The 10,015-nt window shown below is 37.8% G+C and overlaps 1 long non-coding RNA gene across 1 annotated transcript; it reads right to left on the bottom strand.

The window, feature by feature from the left end:
* Nucleotides 1-824: 824 nt before the first annotated feature.
* LOC143676074 (uncharacterized) lies at nt 825-7,011 on the bottom strand. The gene is made up of 3 exons (XR_013171793.1): nt 6,932-7,011; nt 6,629-6,773; nt 825-905 (listed from the first exon to the last, which is right to left on the bottom strand). It is a non-coding gene; the product is annotated as an uncharacterized LOC143676074 (long non-coding RNA).
* Nucleotides 7,012-10,015: the final 3,004 nt, after the last annotated feature.

Below are 10,015 nucleotides of genomic sequence, written 5' to 3'. Positions count from 1 at the left end.
GATCACCAACCCTCCCTTGAACCCCTCGCCTTCTCTGCTTCTCCCGCTGCCCTTCCTTCCTCCCCCACAAAGACACACAGGCATATATCCAGGAGCCTCTTGAATATCGCATGGGTATCAACTCATATATGCATAATTTATACAGACACGCATTCACTGACTGATGCTATTCTGTGCAGAGTTGTACAAAGGCAATGAAAAGAATCGCTCCTAGAATATGAGGTGCAAATCAGATGGCTTTGCCCCCAGTGGTATCGTGGAACACGTGCCTTAATAAAGTTAAAATCTCTCTGCAGCCTCCATGGGGTTAGCTTCAAAGATGCCAGCGTCTCAAACCACTGAATCTCTTCAGAGCACAAGCCTCAACAGAGCCTTTTCTCACATTATTTGCAAGTTGCTCACCTTACCCAGTCTTCAAACATGACCTAATTGCCACCTGCCAGGCAGTGGTTTGGTGTAAAATGCTGTCCTATTATGTAAGAGGATGTGTGATCAGCAACGACCGACTGCACATCCAAACAGCCAGATTTAAAAGAGCAGATGGAAATAAGGGGGTGGGGAAAGGGTCAGGATAAGATAGGAGAATTAGGTTCTCATTTATTTAGCAGTCCTCCCCACCTGCCATGCATTCGTTTAAAAAAAATGATTGCTTGAAAAAATGGAAGAGAACCAGAAGTCACAGATGCATTAGTCAAAGACAAGTGAATCTCAAACCCAGAGGCATTCCTTGTCTCAGAGTTGGTCTGAAATCATTTTTCAGTGTTTGAGCTACATTACATTACCTTTACTGCTTCCTTATATTAAAGTTGAGCTTTGAAGTGAGTCCAGCATTGAAGATTTATTTAATCAAAATTACACTGGTCCTTGACCAAGGTTTCTGGTGGTCAGCTCTTAGAGATGAATTACTAATGAAAAAGGGAGAAGACAAAGAGAGAAACTTAGCAAGTGGGTTTAATAGTTCGTGCTGAGATCATTTCTGCCAGGGATGAAAGACAAAACAGAGCCGAGAAGTGAGTGGGCATGCGGAATACATTTGACTTATAAAGTGATGAGAGGAAATCAGATTTTGCCTAGAACAAGGAAAAGGTTTTAAACCTCAAGTAAAGGAATTTTCAGACCTAGACTGAGCTAAATTATAAGTAGTGCGGTTATGAGAGTTCACTAAAAATACCCTGGACAAAAACGAAAACAATAAAGGCAGTTTTAAGAAAGACTATATATCATAAGCCATTGCATCTGAATGGAGGGAAGAGAGGCAAAAATAAACTAATTCAAGTCACAATTTATTATGAGTGTACATACTTTATGTGGTGTACAACACAATTCTGACCCTTGAAATGTACGTGGGGACTCTTGGTGTCCGCAGTAGGAGTGCAAAGAAAGGCTGTGGATTTTCACTACTAAATATTAGAGAATCCAGTAGCTTAAGGAATATCCATGCGTACAATGTGTATGGATGAGTATGTGGACACTTGTCACAAGAAAAAAGCAGGTATTTCAAACTCAAAAATAAAATTTAGCTTTGGAAAAAAATATACACTTTTTAAACTTCCATACACAATTTATGTGTACAATTTTGGTCTATATATGGTTTGGAAAAACAACTACCCCTTTCTTTTATAAGCTAGCATGTATATGGCTACAAGGTACCCATAAAGTGTCTCAAGTAAAGGTTTAAAATAATTGCAAGGCAAGCTCCAGACTTTGTGCTGAGAAAATTTGATTTAATTCAGTAACCAGAGTGTGCCAGAATCCTGCTCTGGGCACATTTGAGGAATTATGAAATTCAGCATTTAATTTAGAGTCACTTGTCCTTCAAGCATGATCACTTATGCTCCTAGGGAAATCATGAGGGGAGCCGCAAATCTATTTCATGTGGCATCTTTTTCCTCTGCCATACAGAGCATGCAAACATCTGCTGGTTGTATTTACATAGAAGTTTCATAATATTAAGAGAAGCCTTTGCAATTAATGAGTAAGGTATCTAAGCTCTTGTGACTTTCCAGGTATCTTCAAATCATGCAGGAAGGTAAAAATCAAGAACAAATGTTAAACACTGTGTGAGGTACTCATTGTTATCCTGATTCACTGTCTTGTCAAGCCAGGTCCTCTCCTTCAGCCTATCTCTGGCCTGACCTTCAAACTTCATCTTGACTGACAGAGATAAAGTGTTCAAAGCTTTCTGACAGCAGCTGGAATGGTCCATTTCTGACCTTGAAGAAATAGAAGTCATTGCCCTTTGTTCTATTCCTGTTTGAGAGTGTTTATCTGTCACAGTAGCTCTATGTTGGCTCTTTACAAAAGGACCAGTGTGCTTAAATTAGTTTAAATTAGCTGCAAGGGGAGATTCAAGTTGATGCTAAGGTAAAGAAATGTGCTGGGTTTTCCTTCCCCTAAAGGGCTGCTTTGCATACTAGAGGCAAAGTCAGCTAATTTCTACTGTATGATACCTACCAAGTAAGTTTTGGGCCACAGTTTTGCATGTGTAAGGCAAGTAGGGAATTCAGAAGGAAAATGAGTAGACTTATGTTTTGTAGGAAGATACTTACAGGCTTAAAACAAGCTTTCATTGTTTTTCCAAGACAAAATTTTTCATCTGTGGGAATTTGCAGTCATGCCCAATTAGTTTTACAATCTCTCACTATTTTTGTTTGCTATTTTATGTTGTCTCTGGGGCTAAACAAAGACAGTTTAAAGCCTCTGGAAATAAGGCCTAGGACTTCATTGGTTGACACAACTCTCCCAGACTACCTCTTTGAGGCCCCTTGTGCAAAATTGATAAAGACTTAATCTGAAATGGACTCCAGTTTGACTTTGATTGTTGCTACTTGACTGGTAGGACAGGCAGATGGAATAATTTAGGTAAAGGAATGGAGCCCTGAAAGAATAAAGCATGCTTGGGGGGAAAGTGAATGTTTGGAGGTTAGACACAGTGGGAAGAAGTGCTAGGAAAGGAATGCTGGGGTCAGCAAACTCTAGATGGAGGTCAAAGACAGTTCAACACCTGTTTTGATGCATAAGGTTTTATAGAACATAGCCATGCCATTGGTTTACTTATTGTTTATGTCTGCTTTTGACCTGCAACAGCAGGATTGAGTGGTTTCAACAAAGACCTTGTGGCTTGCAAAAGCTAAAAAGATTTACTGTTTTGTTCTTCATAGAAAAGTTTGCCAATTTCTGCCAATAGGCAATAGACTACCGTTAAAAGTTATCTTAGTGTAACAAAATGGGAATCAACAAGGAAAACAAGGAGTAGAGGTTCAAGATCACTTTAAATTCTTACAACTGAATCAATCTGGGAAATCTCATTAGTTTTAGAAAATTACTTTACCACAAAAATGTATTGAACCACGTGCTAGGTAGACACTGTGTTAAATTCTTCTTGATCACTGTGATAATTTTACTGTTTTTAGTGTCCATTTTTGTTTCTCTAAAGAGCTGTGCCAAAGCTAGAGGCCACCAAAATGTATAGATTGTTAAATGAGTGCAGAATGGTTAATTCCTAAGACAAAGGCACTAGAAACAGTTTCCAGGTCCCCAAGCCTCCTCTATTATTTAAACAGATACCTTTCATATCATAACCCAGAAAAGCAAATGAGGGAGAATTGTCAGATTTTAGTAGCAGGTTGAATATTATTAGACTTCAAGGAATTAGAGATACTTGTCCTCTACCCAAGTAATATTGTTTTGGTTAGGCAGAATGCTGGTCATGTATATTTAAATGAAAAGTTTACTCATTCATTAAGAAGTTCAAAATCAAGCTTTAAATATACATTTCCTTGGTAAAAAAAAAAAAAGCTTAAATGTTCTGATTAAATTGCATACTGCTCTTGCATTATCAGCAAAAGACAAGGAGATTTGTTTCTCTTTGGATTTGGAGTGATTTTTTCCCTTTCCTACATGATTAGGAACCTTCTTTGCTATCTATGGGAATTATTAATTGCACAAAGAGGAGATCAAGCCTCTGCTTGAGAAATGTGTCACCTAGTCACACCAAGACTACAGATGAAATTTTGCTCTTGTCATGTTATTAGTAAGCAGAACTCAGGACTGTGGCACTCAATTCAGCTAAGATGAGCGAGGATTTTGAGCCTTGTGCTGGTTTGAAAGGATGCATGTACCCTTGAAAAGCCACGTTTTAATCCTAATCTCATTTTGTAAAGTCAGCCATTTCTTCTAATCCCTCCTCGGTACTGTATGTTTGAAACTTTAATTAGATCATCTTCCTGGAGATGTGACTCAATCAAGAGTGGTTGTTAAACTGAATTAGGTAGAGATGTGTCTCCACCCATTTTAGGAGGGTCTTGATTAATTTACTGGAATCCTATAAAAGAGGAAATATTTTGGAGAAAGCAAGAGATTCTGAGAGAGCAGAAAACTACCAGCTAGAGACCTTTGGAGGTGAGAAAGGAAAACGTCTCCTGGGGAATTTCATGAAACAGAAAGTCAGGAGATAAGGCTAGCAGACCCTGCCATGTTCACCATGTGCTTCCTCACTTGAGAGAGAAACCCTGAACTTCATCAGCCTTCTTGAGTCAAAGTATCTTTCTCTGGATGCCTTAGATTGGGCATTTCTATAGACTTGTTTTAATTGGAACATTTTCTCGGCCTTAGAACTTTACACTAGCAACTTATTAAATTTCCTTTTTTTTTCAAAGCCATTCCATTTCTGGTATATTGCATTCCAGCAGCTTGCAAACTAGAGCAAGCCTTATTTACAGATCTCCTCAGTCACTCGTAACTATGTAAAAAATGATTTTTGTAATTTCTCCTCATTTTCATTTTTTGTAAATTTTATGGTAGTAATATATGCCCATAGTTTAAAAGTCAAATAATAGAACAAGACTTATAAGGAAAAACAGTAGTCCTCTGTGCCATTCTTCCCTAACCCTGAGTCTGTTCCTTACAGACCAAATATTTCTTCTGCTATTTATTTCCCTATTTATAGATATTTTAATTTCTTGATTAGTTAGTTTTAAAATTTTTTAGACATTGCATATAAAGTCAATCCTTGTCTTAACAGTATTTAAATTAGCTTCCTCTCAAACATCCATAAACACTCAAACACTTTCCTTTCTCTACTCCTCCCAATATTACATCAATATATTAGGTAAAATTCACATTTAAATCTTATCCATACAAAATAAATGTTGTTCACATGTAAAGCACATAGTGAACTTTGAGTGCCTCTCCAATGTTTGGTATTCATTTTTTCTTTTTTTCACTTAAATTTCTACTTATCACTTATTTGGTTCAAAATATCGAATACAAATAAAATCTCCCCTTAATAGGGTTACACTATCAGGTAATGTGTTATTTCCTCTTTGGGGAAACAACCCTCATGGAATATTTTATTTTGTTGCTGCAATTTTGGCTGGTTGCTCTCTATGTCTGCCCCATACTTGTTCTCCTGTTAATAGCCCAGTGTTATTGTTCTAGGAATGCTTTTCACTTTTCTTCTGTGCTGCATCTTCTGTTTTGGGGGCCTATGTATACTTCCTTCTTGCTTTGTTCTCTCATTTTGCTAGAACCTATCTGCTGTATCTTCCTAAGAACAAACCCAAGGGCTGTAATGTAGAGAATGGAGTGTCTGAAAGTGGGTATGTTTAACCTTAAATTATAGATACTGTAGAAGTACATGTTAAAATAGAATTTGCATCAGCTTGGGAACCTGAGAGACTACAATGAGTGCAACCACATGTTGTCACATAATGGATCTCTAGCTGGAATGAGAACAAAATCTTGTGCTGCGTTAATCCACCAATGTGGTAAGGTTGTTTGTTGTTGCAGCCAAACCTAGCCTATTCTGGCTGATTTAGCCACAAAGAACTGCCTGACATTTCTATGCATATGAGCAGAGTTTGCAAGCTAGTGTACTTCATTGCAAAACAATGCATGAAGGTAATTTATTGGGTAACCCCTAGTGCTGTTATCTATAGATCTTTCCTCTTGGGGTGGGCAGTTTCCCCAGAGAAGAGTCCTCAACCTTCTACCTGAAATAACGTAATCCTGGTTCTGAGAATTCTAGGAGGCAAGTGAGAGAAAGAAATCGGGGTACTCACTGTTTGGTATGTGGACTCCTACTCCATGTTTCTGTTCTTAATGTGTTGCCTCATTCTCATGCTCTACCTTGTGTAGGATCCCCAGATGAGGGTCTCTTTGGCTCTCTCTCACCAGAAAGTAAACATTTTCAGTGGAGTGAGATAGAGACCAGTTGCTAAATTACCTGAAAAAAGGGAAATTTCCTCTTCTTCTTATGCAGAGTTCCAAGCATTTTTTTTCTGCTTTCAACTCCCCTCCACGAGCAGGCATCCATAGGAAATTTGCACCTCTCATTCTTTAGCTTTTCCAAGCTTCCATATATGAATAAAAATGTTTCTAATAGGTGAAGGTCTCTGCTCCACTTTTCTATTCTTCTAGGCTAGTTGCAACTTATACATTCATTTTTCAACTTCTAAAATTGTGTCTATGCCTCTTATTTGTTATTGTCTTCACTACTGTTCTCTTTGCACATGGATACAATTATATAAAAATTTATCCTAATGTCATTTTAGTGGGGTATCAAAAGATAGTAGAGATAAATGAGTGGGTTCAACCCCCCCCCCCATGCAAAAGGTAAAGTTTGTACCTTATTTTTTGCTCTTATTTTGTGGAAATTGCATGAATAAGATCACTGAGAAAACCTTCTTTTGCTGTAATCTCTTGTGTCATGCCAGGCTGTTCAATGCCATTCCTTTAATCCATCAATTAGATACTCCCTCAGTCCAGCTCAGCTGATTCATAGAAAGAACCGAAAAAAATAAACAAAAAACAAAAAACAACACACAGGTGACCATCACCCTTGATTAATATGAACAATATTCGAAGCAAATGATTGAAAGATTGTATTTTAAAATAGCAAATAAATTTCAGGGTAAAAAAAGATTAATACCAAAACAAGACAGGGCAGGCCATGGTGGCTAAGCAGACAGAGTTCTCGCCTGCCATGCTGGAGACCTGGGTTCAATTCCCGGCGCCTGTCCATGCAAAAAAAAAAAAAAAAACAAGACTTTAAAACCATTAGAATTGGATTCAAATTCAAACCTTCCAAATGCTTGCTATGTCTCCTTGTAAGTGTCTTTGAATTCTCAGTTTGTTCATCTTTAAAATGGGGGTTTCTATGAAGCCAGATTAAGATAACATATGGGTAATGCCCAGCACCATGTTTGACAGGCAAGTGGGCAAGTGGTGTTCAAAAATGTTAGATTCCCTCTTACACCTCCCCATCCCCAGCCTCCTCAAAGGGGAATATTTTATAAGAAGGAAAATAATTACAATTTGTCCAAATTATGCTTCAAATAATTATATCTGATTTTCAGATATTGCATCCTTTGGATCTTGGGCACTGAGCTTTTTTCTGGTTTTTTTTTTTTCTTAATGGAATTATGCAGATGTGCTTTGGCAGATAAGAAGTAGTCAGAGAATGAATAGATATGTACATTTTTCTAAAGCTAGATGTGAACAGACCCTCAAAAATAGTCCTTGGTCTCAGTTTCCCAGGGCCGCTGTTACAAAGTACTACAAACTGGATGGTGTAAAATAGCAGAAATTTATTGTCTCACAATTTTGGAAGCTGGAGGTTCAAAACCAAGGTTCTGGCAGAGCCATGCTTCTTTTGGGTTTTGTAGGGAAGAATGTGTCTCAAGACTCTTCTAACTTCTGGTGTTTGCTGGCCATGTTTGGTGTTCCTTGCCTTGTGGTAGTGTAACTGTTTTCCTACCTCCAGCACATACTGTCTTCTCTCTCTCTCTCTGTCTCTGTGCAAATTTCCTCTTCTTATAAAATACCAGTCATATTGTATAAGGATCCACCATACTTCAGTATGACCTCATTTTAACTTGCCTAATTCCCTTTGTAATGATCCTATTTTTAGATAAGTCAGCATTCTGAGGCACTGGAGAGTAGGACTTCAACATATCCTTTTGGGGGCCACAGGCCAATATGTTAACAGCTCTGTATCTTAAGGTCTTCAGTATCACATTAAAAAGGTCATTTTGGTAATTTGAGCTCCAGGAAAAAACAATGAAGATGGTGATGTTAAAACTGCTTTATTGCAAGGCTTATTCCAGGGGTAGAGTAGGTATGAGATGAGACTGGGACATCTTTCTATACCAAAAGTCAGTGAGGTGGTCAAAATAAAGATAAGACTGTGCCCCCCAAATTCAGAAGCCACTTTGAGGAGGTTCCCATGGGGCCAAATACAGGACAATTTGAGCAACAGAATAAACATTAAAAAGAAATAAATCCGGGCGGGCCACGGTGGCTCAGCCCGCAAGAATGCTTGCCTGCCATGTTAGAGGACCCGGGTTCGATTCCCAGTGCCTGCCCACGTAAAAAAAACAACAACAAAAAAAACAATAAATCTGTAAGTCCATTCCAAGAAAAAGTAAATAAATCAAGGATAAGGGTGAGTGCTTGCTTATAGTAGAACTTCCAAAACCAACTAATAAATATGAAAAGAGTGCCAGCGTTGGAAAATCATCATTTCTAAAACATCACAGTAAATATTAGTTCATTAATATTCACCACTGAATAATAAATTTAGGGAGATATTTCAGTGAAGAACAGGATATTTGCATGATCTGCCTCCCCGCAGATCGGTTTGCTAGATGTAAAATAAAATTATTAACTATTCTACTGGAGATATTGAAAAACAGCCTGGTAATCAAGGACATGGATATTTTGTGCCTCCAGACTTAATACTCTGAGAAAGACACAATATTATCTGTTTCATATTATAGCCAGACTGAATAAATTCAATATTATCATAGAGAAACATCAGACAACCCCCAAATGAGAAACGTTGTATTAAAAATTAAAGGGCACTTTATTTTTCATAAATGTCAAGGTCATAAAAGGCATAGACATTACAACCAAATGCAATGTGAGATCCTAGACTAGATTCAATACTGTTAGGAAAAAAAGATACTAAAAAGACCATTATTAAGTCAACTGACAGAATCAGAATAAAATGATAGAGTAGATAAAATAATGTATCAATATTAGTTTTACGAAAGTTTATAATGTGATTACAAAAGTGATGATCCTATTCTTAGGAAATATATACTGACGTATAAAGGATGGAGGATGATAATGCAAATACTTATTCTCAGATGATTCAGCCAAAAAAACATTTTATTTGTGCATGTGTGTGGAGAAAGAGAGAAGAGCAAATGGGATGAAATTAGAAACAGGTGAATCTGGATAAAGATTTTAGAGAAGGCACTTTCATTCCTCTTATTCCTGCAAACCTTTCTTATAAGTTTGAAAATATATCCAATCAAAAGTTGAAAAGAATCATTTATTTCATAGGATGGGGGGGGTGGGGGAAGATCCTGAATGAACTAAATGTTCTATCCATAGTCCCAAAGAGACTTCATAACAGTTTGAGACTTAACCTAACTCCCAACTCTCAGCCCAGGGATTTTTCTCTTTACAATTCACCAGCATCTCTGTCGCATGGTCAGGCACCGGGAATCCAACTGGGAATCCAACCGAGAATCCAACCGGGGTCTCCGACTTGGCAGGAGAGAAGACTCTCTGCGGAGCCGTGGCCCGCCGTATCTCTGCCGTTTTGAGATGAAATCCTTTGTAAACTCATTTCTTTCCATTCCCACCCCCAGCTGAGGATCAGTTTATCAAAAGATAGGCAAATCCGAATTCCAGAACTTGAATGGCTTTTCTATTTTGTAATATTTGTGACTATAGATATGGAAACAAAGAATGGCCAACCAACCAGGCTATGCTCAGAGCTGCGGGTTAAACCCAAGGAAAGATACTCTGCCTAAATACAAGCACTGAGGAGACCACAAAGCTGGAAGCCTTACTATATGGAGATTGTATGTACTTAGGGGCTTGATAAAGGAAAATGGCAGTCCCAGTGAATATTATTTTTTCTTTCATTTGTTTACTTATTTTTCTTTTCCTAAATTGGTTTTGTGGTTTCTGCTTTTCAGGCTGAAGGAATAAGCTACTA

Source organism: Tamandua tetradactyla, chromosome 3 (assembly GCF_023851605.1).
Source record: "Tamandua tetradactyla isolate mTamTet1 chromosome 3, mTamTet1.pri, whole genome shotgun sequence".
NCBI classification, from domain to species: Eukaryota; Metazoa; Chordata; class Mammalia; order Pilosa; family Myrmecophagidae; genus Tamandua; species Tamandua tetradactyla.
The sequence above is the reverse complement of the archived record's forward strand: the minus strand, read 5'-3'. Positions and strand labels throughout refer to the sequence as shown.